This window comes from Elephas maximus, chromosome 3, assembly GCF_024166365.1.
Source record: "Elephas maximus indicus isolate mEleMax1 chromosome 3, mEleMax1 primary haplotype, whole genome shotgun sequence".
Taxonomy (NCBI): Eukaryota; Metazoa; Chordata; class Mammalia; order Proboscidea; family Elephantidae; genus Elephas; species Elephas maximus.
The window spans coordinates 133,283,855-133,297,058 of record NC_064821.1 but is presented as its reverse complement, the minus strand read 5'-3'; the positions used below and the strand labels follow the sequence as shown (position 1 = coordinate 133,297,058).

General features: G+C 38.4%; 1 protein-coding gene across 2 annotated transcripts in view; it reads left to right on the top strand.

Moving 5' to 3' along the window:
- Positions 1 to 19: 19 nt before the first annotated feature.
- The window catches only part of TTLL7 (tubulin tyrosine ligase like 7), a 245,482-nt gene continuing 232,297 nt past the window's right edge, over positions 20 to 13,204 (top strand). For both annotated transcript variants that reach the window (XM_049879618.1, XM_049879617.1), the window contains exon 1: positions 20 to 104. The gene's annotated coding sequence lies outside the window, so the exon portion shown is untranslated. The remainder of the gene's footprint in view (positions 105 to 13,204) is intronic.

Below are 13,204 nucleotides of genomic sequence, written 5' to 3'. Positions count from 1 at the left end.
AAACTTCCCGTTTTCGCTGCTGGGCCATGCGGACTGTTCCAGGAACAACTTCGTGCCTAATCACGATCGCGGTTCGGAGCCACTGGTTCCCTCGCAGATTGCAGGTATTTACTAGCCACCACGTTATCCTACCGTTTCTTAGGCTCCAGTCCCAAGCCCGTGATGTTTTCAAACAGTTTTCACTCCGTGGTTTTGCCTGATTGTTCGCACAGTTTTGTCAGACACCCCAGGTGGAGATAAATAAAATGCAGTATTAGTATTTCTTTCTAATGTCTGTTGATTTGCAGCATTGTATTTAGCACTGCTCTGTGTAAATCTCAAAATAAAGACATTTCCAGTTGCTAGTTGCGTCTTTATTGATAAACAGAGTAATTTGCTGATATCTTTACTTACCAGGTAATTTATGTGACACTGTAGCGTTCGTTTGCTGTTGCATGTTCCTTTAAAGCTTTGTAAGAATTTATTCCGAATGTACAGTAGAAAGACTGTAACTTTTCGAGGGGAAGAGACCACATAAATTTATTTTGTGCCCTCAAGGTACCAGACACAAGAGTTGCTTAATAGATACCTGTTAACTTCAAAGAAAGGTATTTTAAAAATGTCTTTCATTACAAAGGAAAATGGACTGGCAGCTATTTATGTTTTCAGTAAATTATTCCTGCTATTATTGTAAATTCTGTTAATTTAACAAACATACCACGTTTACAAGGAGCCCTGGTGGCACAATGGTTAAGCACTTGGCTGGTAGCCAAAGGGTGAGTTGTTAGAACCCACCAGTCCCTCCAAGAAAGATGTAGCAGTCAGCTTCTGTAAAGATTGTTGTTAGGTGTCATTTAGTTGGTTCTGGCTCATGGTGACCCTGTGTGCAACAGAACAAAACGCCCGTGGGTCCTGTACCATCATCATAATCGTTGCTGTGTTCGAGCCCATTTTTGCAGCCACTGTGTCAATCCATCTGTCTTAGTTATCTAGTGCTGCTATAACAGAAATAGCACAAGTGGATGGCTTTAACAGGGAGAAACTTATTTCTCACAGTCCAAATTCAGGGAGTCAGCTCCAGGGGAAGGCTTTCTCTCTCTGTTGGCTCAGGAGAGAGGTCCTTCTCATCAATCTTCCCTTGGACTAGGAGCTTCTCAATGCAAGGGCCCTGGGTCCAAAGGATGTGCTCTACTCTTGGTGCTTCTTTTTTGGTGGTATGAGGTCCCCGTGTCTCTCTGCTCATTTCTCTCTTTTATACGTCAAAAGAGATTGGCTTAAGACACTACTCTCATAGACCTCATCGATATAACTACCACAAATCCATCTCATTACATCATAGTGACAGGATTTACAACACAAAGGGAAATCAGTCATACAATACTCGGAATCAGGACCTAACCAAGTTGACACATATTTTGGGGGGACATAATTCAATCCATGACACCATCTCATTGAGGTCTTCATCTTTTTTGATGACCCTCTACTAAGCATGATGTCCACCAGGGAATGGTCCCTCCTAGTAGGATGTCCAAAGTATATGAGATGAAGTCTTACCACCCTTGCTTCTAAGGAGCATTCTGGCTGTACTTCTTCCAAGACAGATTTGTTCATTCTTTTGGAACTCCGTGTATACTCACTGTTTTTCACCAACACCATAATTCAAAGGCATCAGTTCTTATTCAGTCTTTCTTTTTCCATGTCCAGCTTTTACAAGCATATGAGGCGATCGAAAATACCATGGCTTGGGTTTTTGCTTTTTAACACTTTAAGGAGGTCTTTTGCAGCAGATTTTCCTAATGCAATGTGTCATTTGATTTCTTGACTGCTGCTTTCATGGGTGTTGATTGTAAAGATTACAGCCTTGGAAATGCTATGGAGCAGTTCTACTCTGTCCTTTAGATTAGCTATGAGTTAATTCAGCTCAATAGCAGTGGGTGTCATGTTTACTATATTCCAAGAGCCATACAAATAATAACTTATTTGAGGCTCATAAGAACCCTATGAGATATGCAGTCTTACTATTATTTTACTTATGAGCAAACTGAGGTACAGAGAATTTAAATAACTTACCCAAGGTTACAGGCAAGCAGGGTGGCAGGAATGGTCCAAGGTTTCTACATGATTTTCACATGTTGGAAGCAGGATTTTGAACCTAGGCAGTTTAGCTTCAAATGTTGACCAGAAACCTGTGGATGTTGTGATAAATTGCTTTCCCTCCATTTGAAATCTCATTAACTTGAAAAAGTGCATCCACAACGAGTTTACTTCTTAGGGGAAATTCATCCTGTTGTTTTCTGGGTTTCCTTTAAATCCAAGTAAGACAGCAATAGTAAGGAATGAAGGAAAAGATGATGTAAGATTTTGTGCTAGTATGCAACAATGTCGCATCCTTCCAGTCACATTTAGTTTTGTATTGCGAGTGTAGTATTCTTCCCTACATACATAGAAAATTCAATAAACTTACATATTCATAAAACAGCATATATATAATTAATGACAAATTTCTGTTGTACTATTTTCTGGAAGGAATCTTTCTAGAATACTGGAATACTCATGCTGTCCTCATTGGGGTAAGTTTTAAAATGTATGCCTTTTTAAAGAGGTGTCACTTTCTTTAACAAAAACTAATTTTGAATTCTAGGGTTTTTGGGTTTTAATAAGAGAGCAGAGCCCTGGTGGTGCAGTGGTTAAGAGTTCAGGTCGCGCTCTTATTCAACATTGTGTTGGAGGTCCTAGCCAGAGCAATTAGGCTAGATAAAGAAAGGGCGTCCAGATTGGCAAGGAAGAAGTAAAAGTATCTATTTGCAGATGACATGATTTTATACACAGAAAACCCTAAGGAATCCTCCAGAAAACTACTGAAACTAATAGAAGAGTTCAGCAGAGTATCAGGATACAAGATAAACATACAAAAATCAGTTGGATTCCTCTACACCAACAAAAAGAACTTCAAGCAAAAATCAATAAATCAATACAATTTACAATAGCCCCCAAGAAGATAATATACTTATGAATAAATCTTGCCAGAGATGTAAAAGACTTATAAAAAGAAAACTACAAAACAGTTCTGCAGGAAACCAAAAGAGACCTAAGTGGAAGAACATACCTTGCTCGTGGATAGAAAGACTTAACATTATGAAAATGTCTGTTGTACCAAAAGCAATCTATACATTTAATGCAATTCTGATCCAAATCCCAACGACATTCTTTAATGAGATGGAGAAACAAATCAACTTCACATGGAAGGGAAAGAGGCCCCAGATAACTAAGGGATTACTGAAAAAGAAGAACAAAGTGGGAGGCCTTACTTTACCTGATTTTAGAACCACAGTAGTCAAACAGCCTGGTACTGGTACAACAACAAATACATGGACCAATGGAACAGAATTGAGAATCCAGACATAAATCCAACCACATATGAGCAGCTGATATTTGACAAAGGCCCCAAAACAGTTACATGGGGAAAAGACAGTCTTTTTAACAAATGGTGCTGGCATAACTGGATACCATCTGCAAAAAAATGAAACAAGACCCATACCTCACTCCATGCACAAAAACTAAATCAAAATGGATCAAAGACCTAAATATAAAATCTAAAACGATAAAGATCATGGAAGAAAAAATAGGGACAATGTTAGGAGCCCTAATACATGGCATAAACAGTATACAAAACATTATTAAGAATGCAGAAGAAAAACTAGATAACTGGGAGCTCCTAAAAATCAAACACCTATGCTTATCCAAAGACTTCACCGAAAGAGTAAAAAGGCTACCTACAGACTGGGAAAAAGTTTTTATGACATTTCTGTCAGTGCCTGATCTCTAAAATCTACATGATACGCAAAAACTCAACTACAAAAAGACAACCCAATTAAAAAATGGGCAAAAGATATGAATAGACACTTCACTAAAGAAAAGATTCAGGTGGCTAACAGATACGTGAGGAAGTGTTCACGATCATTAGCCATTAGAGAAATGCAGATCAAAACTATAATGAGATTTAATCTCACTCCAACAAGGCTGGCACTAATAAAAAAAAAATAATAATAATAAATGTTGGAGAGGTTGTGGAGAGACTGGAGCACTTATGCACTGCTGGTGGGAATGTAAAATGGTACAACCACTTTGGAAATCACTTTGGCACTTCCTTAAAAAGCTAGAAATAGAACTACCATACAATCCAGCAATCCCACTCCTTGGAATATATCCTAGAGAAATAAGAGCCTTTTCACGAACAGGTATATGCACACCCATGTTTATTGCAGCACTGTTTACAATAGCAAAAAGATGGATGCAACCAAGGTGCCCATCAGTGGATGAATGGATAAATAAATTATGGTTTAGTCAAACAATGGAATACTATGCTTCGATAAAGAACAGTGATGAATCTGTGAAACATTTCATAACATGGAGGAACCTGGAAGGCATTATGCTGAGTGAAATTAGTCAGTTGCAAAAGGACAAATATTGTATAAGACCACTATTAGAAGAACTTGAGAAATAGTTTAAACTGAGAAGAAAACATTCTTTTGTGGTTATGAGAGGGGGAAGGGAGGAAGGGTGGGAGGGGGCATTCACTAATTAGATAGTAAATAAGAACTAATTTAAAGCCAGTGACCCAGTGCCTTCGAGTCGGTTCCAACTCATAGCGACCCTATGGTGAAGGGAAAAACAGCACACAATACAGGGGAGGTCAGCACACCTGGACTAAACCAAAAGCAAAGAAGTTTCCTGAATAAACTGAATGCTTTGAAGAAGGCCAGCATAGCAGGGGCGGGGATCTGGGGACCATGGTTTCAGGGGACATCTAAGTCAACTGGCATAATAAAATCTATTAAGAAAACATTCTGCATCCCATTTTGAAGAGTGGCGTCTGGGGTCTTAAATGCTAGCAAGTGGCCATCTAAGATGCATCAATTGGTCTCACCCCACCTGGGTCAAAGGAGAATGAAGAACACCAAGGACACAAGGCGATTACAAGCCCAAGAGACAGAAAGGGCCACATGAACCAGAGACTACATCATCCTGAGACCAGAAGAACTAGATGGTGCCCAGATACAACCAATGACTGCCCTGACAGGGAACACAACGGAGAACCCCTGAGGGAGCAGAAGAGCAGTGGGATAAAAAAAAATGCAGACCCCAAATTCTCATAAGACCAGACTTAATGGTCTGACTGAGACTAGAAGGACCCCTGTGATCATGGCCCCCAGACCTTCTGTTGGCCCAGGACAGGAACCATTCCTGAAGCCAGCTCTTCAGACATGGATTGGACTGGACAGTGGGTTGGAGAGGAATGCTGGTAAGGAGTGAGCTTCTTGGATCAGGTGGACACTTGAGACTATGTTGGCATCTCCTGCCTGGAGGGGAGATGAGAGGGTGGAGGGGGTTAGAAGCTGGCAAAATGGATACGAAAAGAGAGAGTGGAGGGGGAGACCAGGCTGTGTCATTACGGGGTGAGTAATTGGGAGTGTGTAGCAAGGTGTATATGGGTTTTTGTGTGAGAGACTGACTTGATTTGTAAAATTTTACTCAAAGCACAATAAAAATTACTTAAAAAAAAAAAAAAAAGTTCACGTTGCTAATCAAAAAGCTAGCAGTTTGAATCCACTAGCTACTCCTTGGAAACCCTATGGGGCAGTTTTGCTCTTCCATATAGAGTTGCGATGAGTTGGAATTGACTCGACAGTACCTAACAAGAACAACATTAGCTTATACTGCTATTCCAACTTAAGGATGATTATACTTTAAAGGTATAGTTTGTTAAATAGTTTTTATTGAATTAACATTCACACTCATTTACTTGTAATTCCATATGTTTCTTTTCATTGTTAGAAAAGAGTATTTAAGTCCATTGTTGAATATAGCAACAAAAGACTATGTTTAAAAAAATGTCTTCTTACATTCTAGAAAGGGCAGAAATTTAACTGTTACTCCTAAATGATTAGAGCTGGCATGGGGCAATTGCTATCCTTTGCCACTAATGACACTGCTGTACCTTAGATAGGTCCAGAGGTAGAACTATATTTCTCTCCAAAACCAAGCCATATGCAGCAGGTCACACAAATGGCAAGTGGCAGAGCCATCATTGTGCTAGACAAACAATCTCAAACTTCTGTAAGATTATGTATTATAATCCTCATTTTGCAGATGAGAAGACTAAGCTTAGAAACAAAGAGCCTTGGCTCTCTTCTCCGTAGAGTTACCTCTTCACTTAGGAGTGAGAGGGAAAATGAGTGTTATTTATATTTATCTTGTAATTTTTGCTTATATTGTTAACTTGGTTTCCAAGTTCTTTTAAAGTAAAACACCCACCAAGACACTGTATATCAGAAATACCTGTTTTTCAAACAAAAAAATGACATACATGAGGAATGTGCTTTTAGTTCAAATACACAAGACCAAATGGACAGCTCCTGTCCAAAAGCAGGACGAGATGGCAGGAAGGAACAGGAACTGGACAAATGGACACAGGGAACCCAGAGTGGAAAGAGGGAGTGTGCTTGTTACATTGTGGGAATTACAACCAATGTCAGAAAACGTGTATAAATTTTTGAATGAGAAATTAACTTGGGCTGTAAACTTTTGCCTGTGTTTTCCATTATAATCACCAGGACAGATAAACTGAAGTTGATAATTATTGGAAAATATGACCAGAGTGTTTGTCTTTACTGTGTATTTTGTATCATATAAATACAAGTGAGGATTTATTTAACCGTAATTGTGTGATTATTTTGAATGATACCTAATAATCCACATATTCTAATGTTCTTTATAGTATTGTATGTTTTAAGGCAAATGATAACATTAAATATCAGGCAAAGGGTAAAATAATACTCCCAAAATGAGGAAGTAATTTTATAGCTAATAAATTACAAATATGATAGGTATTGTTCAAATCATTCTAGTGTGGTACAAAGTTTTCTTGTTGGGTGTAATTCCAATTCCTTTGTTCAGTCATGAATTTATTACCTGAAGTTTAGTATTGGTCTTTTTAGATATTCCTTTACACCTGAGGAAACTAAAATAATTGACAGTGGTTAAGAAACCTGCTCAAAGTAAAAAATAAGCTGGTGCCAGAGTGAAACTGTAACTTACCTCTTTTGCAGAGAAACTGGAATCCAAACTGAAAGTGTTAAGGAAAAAGGGAGGAACAAAACGAACAACTCTTTTCATTTCTTAATATGTAATTGTTTCAGAAAAGGAATAAGTTTGTTTTGGATAAAAGTAAAATGGAAAATTTTATTTTATTAATGTGTTTTATTTCAGTATCATGCTATGCAATTTTTGACCACCTATACATTAAAGACAGCAACCAAATTTACAAAACATTTGCTTAAGAGCTCTCATAGAATCTTAGCTTTTAGAATTGAAGGCTATCTTTGATCATGGTGAAAGGGGGAAATTATATTATTCGTAGTGACAAACCAGAGTGCCATGTAGTGAAGTAGAAAGTGAGCTTTGTAGTCAGAAGAATCTGGATTCATTTTCTGGTTTGGCGACTATCTGTAACCTCTACATAAATTACTTAATTTCCCTTGGTCTTAGTTTCCCCAAGTGTGACGTTACATGGATTAAGTGATATATGAAAAGCATCTAGAATAACTTTTGACATATGATAGGCATTCAATAAATGTAACTCTTCTCCCTACACTCCAGTAACATTTTGTTTTCTTGTATTTATGTTTCAACAAATTTGATTATGACAAATTCAGTGAGTTCCTACAATATGCAAAGCATTATGGGGGGGTACAAAGACAAATAAAATATGTTCCCTGCCCTCAATAAGTTTTTACACAAGACAAGATGGATACGTAAATACTTATGTAAAATTAGACAAATGAAATGTAATATAAACAAATTTCTAGAGAAACAAAAGTGCTGTTAAATCATGGACCACATAGAGAATTTAACATTGGATTTTGATGTTAAACAAATGGGAAGGTCACTGAGAACTAAAAATTAGCTGAGGCTAACATGCAGTTATCACTAGATCAGATTGGGAGGATGTGAGAGTTCCAGCCCTCCCAATGGAACGTAAGTTCTATGTGGAGGGATTTTGATTTTGTCATCACTATGTCTATCATATTTTGCTGAAGATCATTCAGAAATGGCTGCAGCAGTATACTGACAGGGAACCGCCAGAAATTCAGGTCGGTTTCAGAAGAGGACGTGGAACCAGGGATGTCATTGCTGATGTCAGGTGGATCCAGGCTGAAAGCAGAGAATACCAGAAGGATGTTTACCTGTGTTTTATTGACTATGCAAAGGCATTCGACTGTGTGGATCATAACAAACTATGGATAACACTGCGAAGAATGGGAATTCCAGAACACTTAATTGTGCTCATGAGGAACCTTTACATAGATCAAGAGGCAGTTGTTCAGACAGAACAAGGGGATACTGATTGGTTTAAAGTCAAGAAAGGTGTGTGTCAGGGTTGTATTCTTTCACCATACCTATTTAATCTGTATGCTGAGCAAATAATCTGAGAAGCTGGACTATATGAAGAAGAATGGGGCATCAGGATTGGAGAAAGACTCATTAACAACCTGCGTTATGCAGATGGCACAAGCTTGCTTGCTGAAAGTGAAGAGGACTTGAAGCACTTACTAATGAAGATCAAAGACCACAGACTTCAGTATGGATTGCACCTCAACATAAAGAAAAAAATCCTCACAACTGGACCAATGAGCAACATCATGATAAACAGAGAAAAGATTGGGTTGTCAAGGATTTCATTTTACTTGGATTCACAATCAACACCTATGGAAGCAGCAGTCAAGAAATCAAAAGATGCATTGCATTGGGCAAATCTGCTGCAAAGGACCTCTTCAAAGTGTTGAAGAGCAAAGATGTCACCCTGAAGACTAAGGTGCACCTGACCCAAGCCATGGTATTTTCAATCGCATCATATGCATGTGAAAGCTGGACAGTGAATAAGGAAGACCGAAGAAGAGTTGATGCCTTTGAATTGTGGTGTTGGCGAAGAATATTGAATATACCATAGACTACCAAAATAACAAACAAATCTGGGAAGAAGTGCGATCAGAATGCTCCTTAGAGGCAAAGATGGCGAGACTGTGTCTTACGTACTTTGGACATGTTGTCAGGATGAATCAGTCCCTGGAGAAGGACATCATGCTTGGCAGAGTAAAGGGTCAGCGGAAAAGAGGGAGACCCTCAACGAGGTGGATTGACTGTGGCTGCAACAATGAGCTCAAACATAACAAGGGTTGTAAGGATGGCTCAGGACCGGGCAGTGTTTCGTTCTGTTGTGCACAGGGTCGCTATGGGTCAGAACCGACTCGACGGCACCTAACAATAACGACAACATGTCTATCATATTCAGAATGATGTTTGGCACACAACAGATGCTCAAATTAATGAGTGGTAGATTCAGACTAGATTATTCTCATTTTGGAAATCCTTAAATAAATGCCATTTTAGAAATGTGGACTTTGTTCATTATGCAATAGGGAATCATTGAAAATATTGAAAGAGAGGAGTGATATAATCTCACATTTCATTAATAAGCTAAGTTTGATAGTTGTGATGGATATATTGGCAAAACAATAGATTGGCAGCAGGTAGACCTGTAAGGTGGCTGTTGTAATAGTTCAAGCATGAAGTCACCGAGTAGCAGCAGAAAAGGATGCATGTGAGACACTTTGAAGGTAAGATAATAGAATTTGGTAAGTATATTGGCTCTTTAGCATAATACAAGTGATAGAAATGCAATTACATGGTCTTAAGAAAAAATAAACAATTTATTGGCTGATAGACTTGGAAAGTCTAGGTTGGACGTGGTTTTAAACTTAAGAGAGTTCAAGGCTGTGTATTGCCACCTGTCAGTCCTTACTCTGTTTATGTATTGACTGTATTCTTCTAAGCAGGCTCTCTCCATATAATAGATTTACATCCTCCCAGCGTAGCAACCTCAGGAACAATACCTGCTCTTTTCCCAATACCCGTATATTATATACAGATTGGTTCCACCTGGGTCATGTTACCATTTCTTTGAAGAGGCAGGGCACCCTGATTGGCAATGGAATAAGTGCTATTTTCTAGAAGAAACTAATATTTATTGTTAGTTGCCATCAAGTAGGACCTGATCCATAACAGAACAGAATATTGCCCTGTCCTGTGCCATCTTCATGATTGTTGGCATGTTTGAGTCCATTGACATGAAGGATAGACAAAAACAACAGATGTCCACTACAGTGAAAATGAGAAAAATCAATTTTCTATCCCGGGTAACTGGATAACATCAGGAATGAAGAAGCAAAAACTGGTTTTTAAATGAATAAAAGATGTGTCATTTGTATCATACTGAGTTTGAGTTGGTAGTGGGGGTGATAAACAGCAAGCAAATGTAAAACTAGATCAATACAGGAGTTATGAATTCAAATGATATCAGTTTAAAGACAAGAATCAAAGCCACAACTGTGAATAAAATCTCACAGAGAGAAAATCTAAAGCAAAGAAAAAGAAGTGAGGCAGCTAAGAATGAACAGTAATAGCCCAGAGGATAAAGGGGAGCCCCCCCAAAAAACTGATGTGGTAGGAGCATGGAGTAATCAGACAGGTAAAGAGAACCAGGAGATGCAGCCAAGAAAGAAAGAGGGTATCAGTTTGATTGTATGCTGGAACCTGATTCTAACTAACGTAACAGGAATTTATTAGATGAATGTATAGGATGCTTGTAGGAAGAAAAGGAAAGCTGAAAAACTAAGCTTGGTACAGTCAGGAACCAGGCAGCTCCAAACCAAAAAAAAAAAAAAAAAAACCCACTGTCATCGAGTCAGTTCTGACTCATAGTGACCCCATAGGAGAGAGTAGAAACTGCCCATGGGTTTCCAAGGAGCAGTTGGTGGATTCCAACCACAGACCTTTTGGTTAGCAGCTCCAGAGAGTTGAAATGGTGGTTGCTGCTTGATATTTTCCCCTGGAATAGCCAACTGAACTGAAAATATCCCAACTGTTTTCAGCCTAATTGTTCTTTTTCCCACAGTTCAATTGGCCTACCTTGGGTTATGTTTCTGCTTATCCAGAACAAGGCATCTGATTAGCAGTCCCAGGAGCCTTGTCAGTGGAGGGAAGATAGTGCTGGACTTCTGAAATTTGCACTGAAAAAATATCTGGTGTATTCTTCCCCTAGGAGTCATGGTGGCAAAAGAGTTAAGCACTCGGCTGCTAACTGAAAGATGGGCAGTTCAAACTGACCAGGAGCTCCACAGGAGAAAAGACCTGGCAGTCTGCTGCCATAAAGATTATAGTGTGAGAAACCCTATGGGGCACTTCTACTCAGCCCTTAGTGTTGCTATGAGTTGGAATCGACTTGACGGCACACTGCAACAACATATTCTTTGCTGTCTACTTACACATATATCCAGTATGGGGAATCAGTGAGAAAAGGGTCAAAGGAGGGAAACTAACAATTATTGAGTCTATTTAAGTAATTTCTTTGGAATTGATCATTTTTTTCATTCTCTTTTTTTCCCTCCACTGTTTCAAATTTATAATATATAAATTTAAAGTCTTAAATTTATATTTTGAATTTGTATATCATAACATTTAAATTTATATAGATTATATTTTCAATTTATAATGTTTTAGTAGTTAAGCTAGACAATTTAATATAAATTATCAAGTATTGTGTTACTTGTGTCCTCACCATTCTAACAAAGGCCAAAGACCTTAGAACACTTTTATTCTAGTCACTCTCTTCCTGGCTTATATCCTATTGGCTTGTGTTTTTTAGGTCTATATTTAACCCCACAAAACAATGTGATTATTGTTTTATGCAGTGACTATATTTGAAAAGATAATAACTGGGAACATTCTAGAACTAATGAAAAACACCAAACCATCCAGGGATTAATAAAGCAAGACATCTCATATAGGCTGAATACACATTTTACACCTAGAAACACTCTGCTATAACGATATGCCGAAGATAAAAGGTCAAAAGCTGCCAGAGAAAAAAATGCACTGCCTACTAAGGAGTGACCATAGACAATTGACAGAATAGTCAAAGTGAAGTTGCAGATTACTTAAGACATAGACACAATCTTCAAAGAAGTTAGAGTTTACAGGTTACCCTTAATGAAGCAAAAATCACAGTTGGCTTCTTAATGGTAAAAATGAATTGCCAGAAAATTGTGGAATGGAGCCTTCCATGTGCTAAGAAAAAAACTTTCAACATAGAGTTCCATACACCAAATAAATGCTTAAAAAATAAAGGAAGAATAAAGACATTTTTCAAACCAACCAAAGACAGTTTGTAACAGCTGACCCTCACTAAAGGAAATTCTAAAGTATATACTTCAAATTTAGGCAAATGATCCCAGATGGAAGGTCTTTATGATTTCCTTGGATGTGAGACTGGATTGGACCTAAATAAACCAAAATCAAGGAAGAAGTAAAAGGGTGTTCAGGTTTAGACTTCTATATCTGTGGTTTGAATGCAGACAAAGCCTTTCCCATCTGATGAAGTTGGTTGTCCAGTGATAAGGCAGGAAACTTAGGGATGAACCACTTGTAACTGGAAGGTCCCAGAAACTACTATGCTTTCATGATGGTTAGGGCAAAATTTCCAGAACAGACACCTACACTGGTATCACATAGAGGTCTTAATGTAGGCAAAATGTGGCCCAGAAACAATCCCATATCAAGTGTTCAAAATGCATTATTCAAGGTTTCAGTGGTTCTGCTGCGGTCAGCCAAGATTCAGGGGAAGCTGTCATCTAAATACATGATATAGCTCTGCCAATCCAAACATTGATGCAAATTTTCATTTTTTGTGCCATTGGAAAGTAGGGAAGACACTGGAAACTAAAGGTCGGTATTGCTAATTTGAGATGCACAGGATGTTTCTTGGAAGTTGCCTCCTGATTATCTTGCTCTCTGCGTACACTTCGTAGGATTAGTCTTGTGAAGATATAGTGAGATGTGTTCAGGAGGTTGAAAATGAAGGGAAGTGGGTAGTGATTACATGCCATTCCTTTGCTGAGTCCATGGTAGTCCTGGCAATCCTGGAACTCTGTTTATTATGCTTTTATTAAAAACGAAAAACTAAACTTGTTGCCGTTGGGTCAATTCTGACTGAAAGCGACCCTATAGGAGAGAGTAGAACTGCCCCATAGGGTTTCCAAGGAGCAGCTGGTGGATTCGAACTGCTGACCTTTTGGTTAGTAGCCAAGCTCTTAACCACTGCACCACC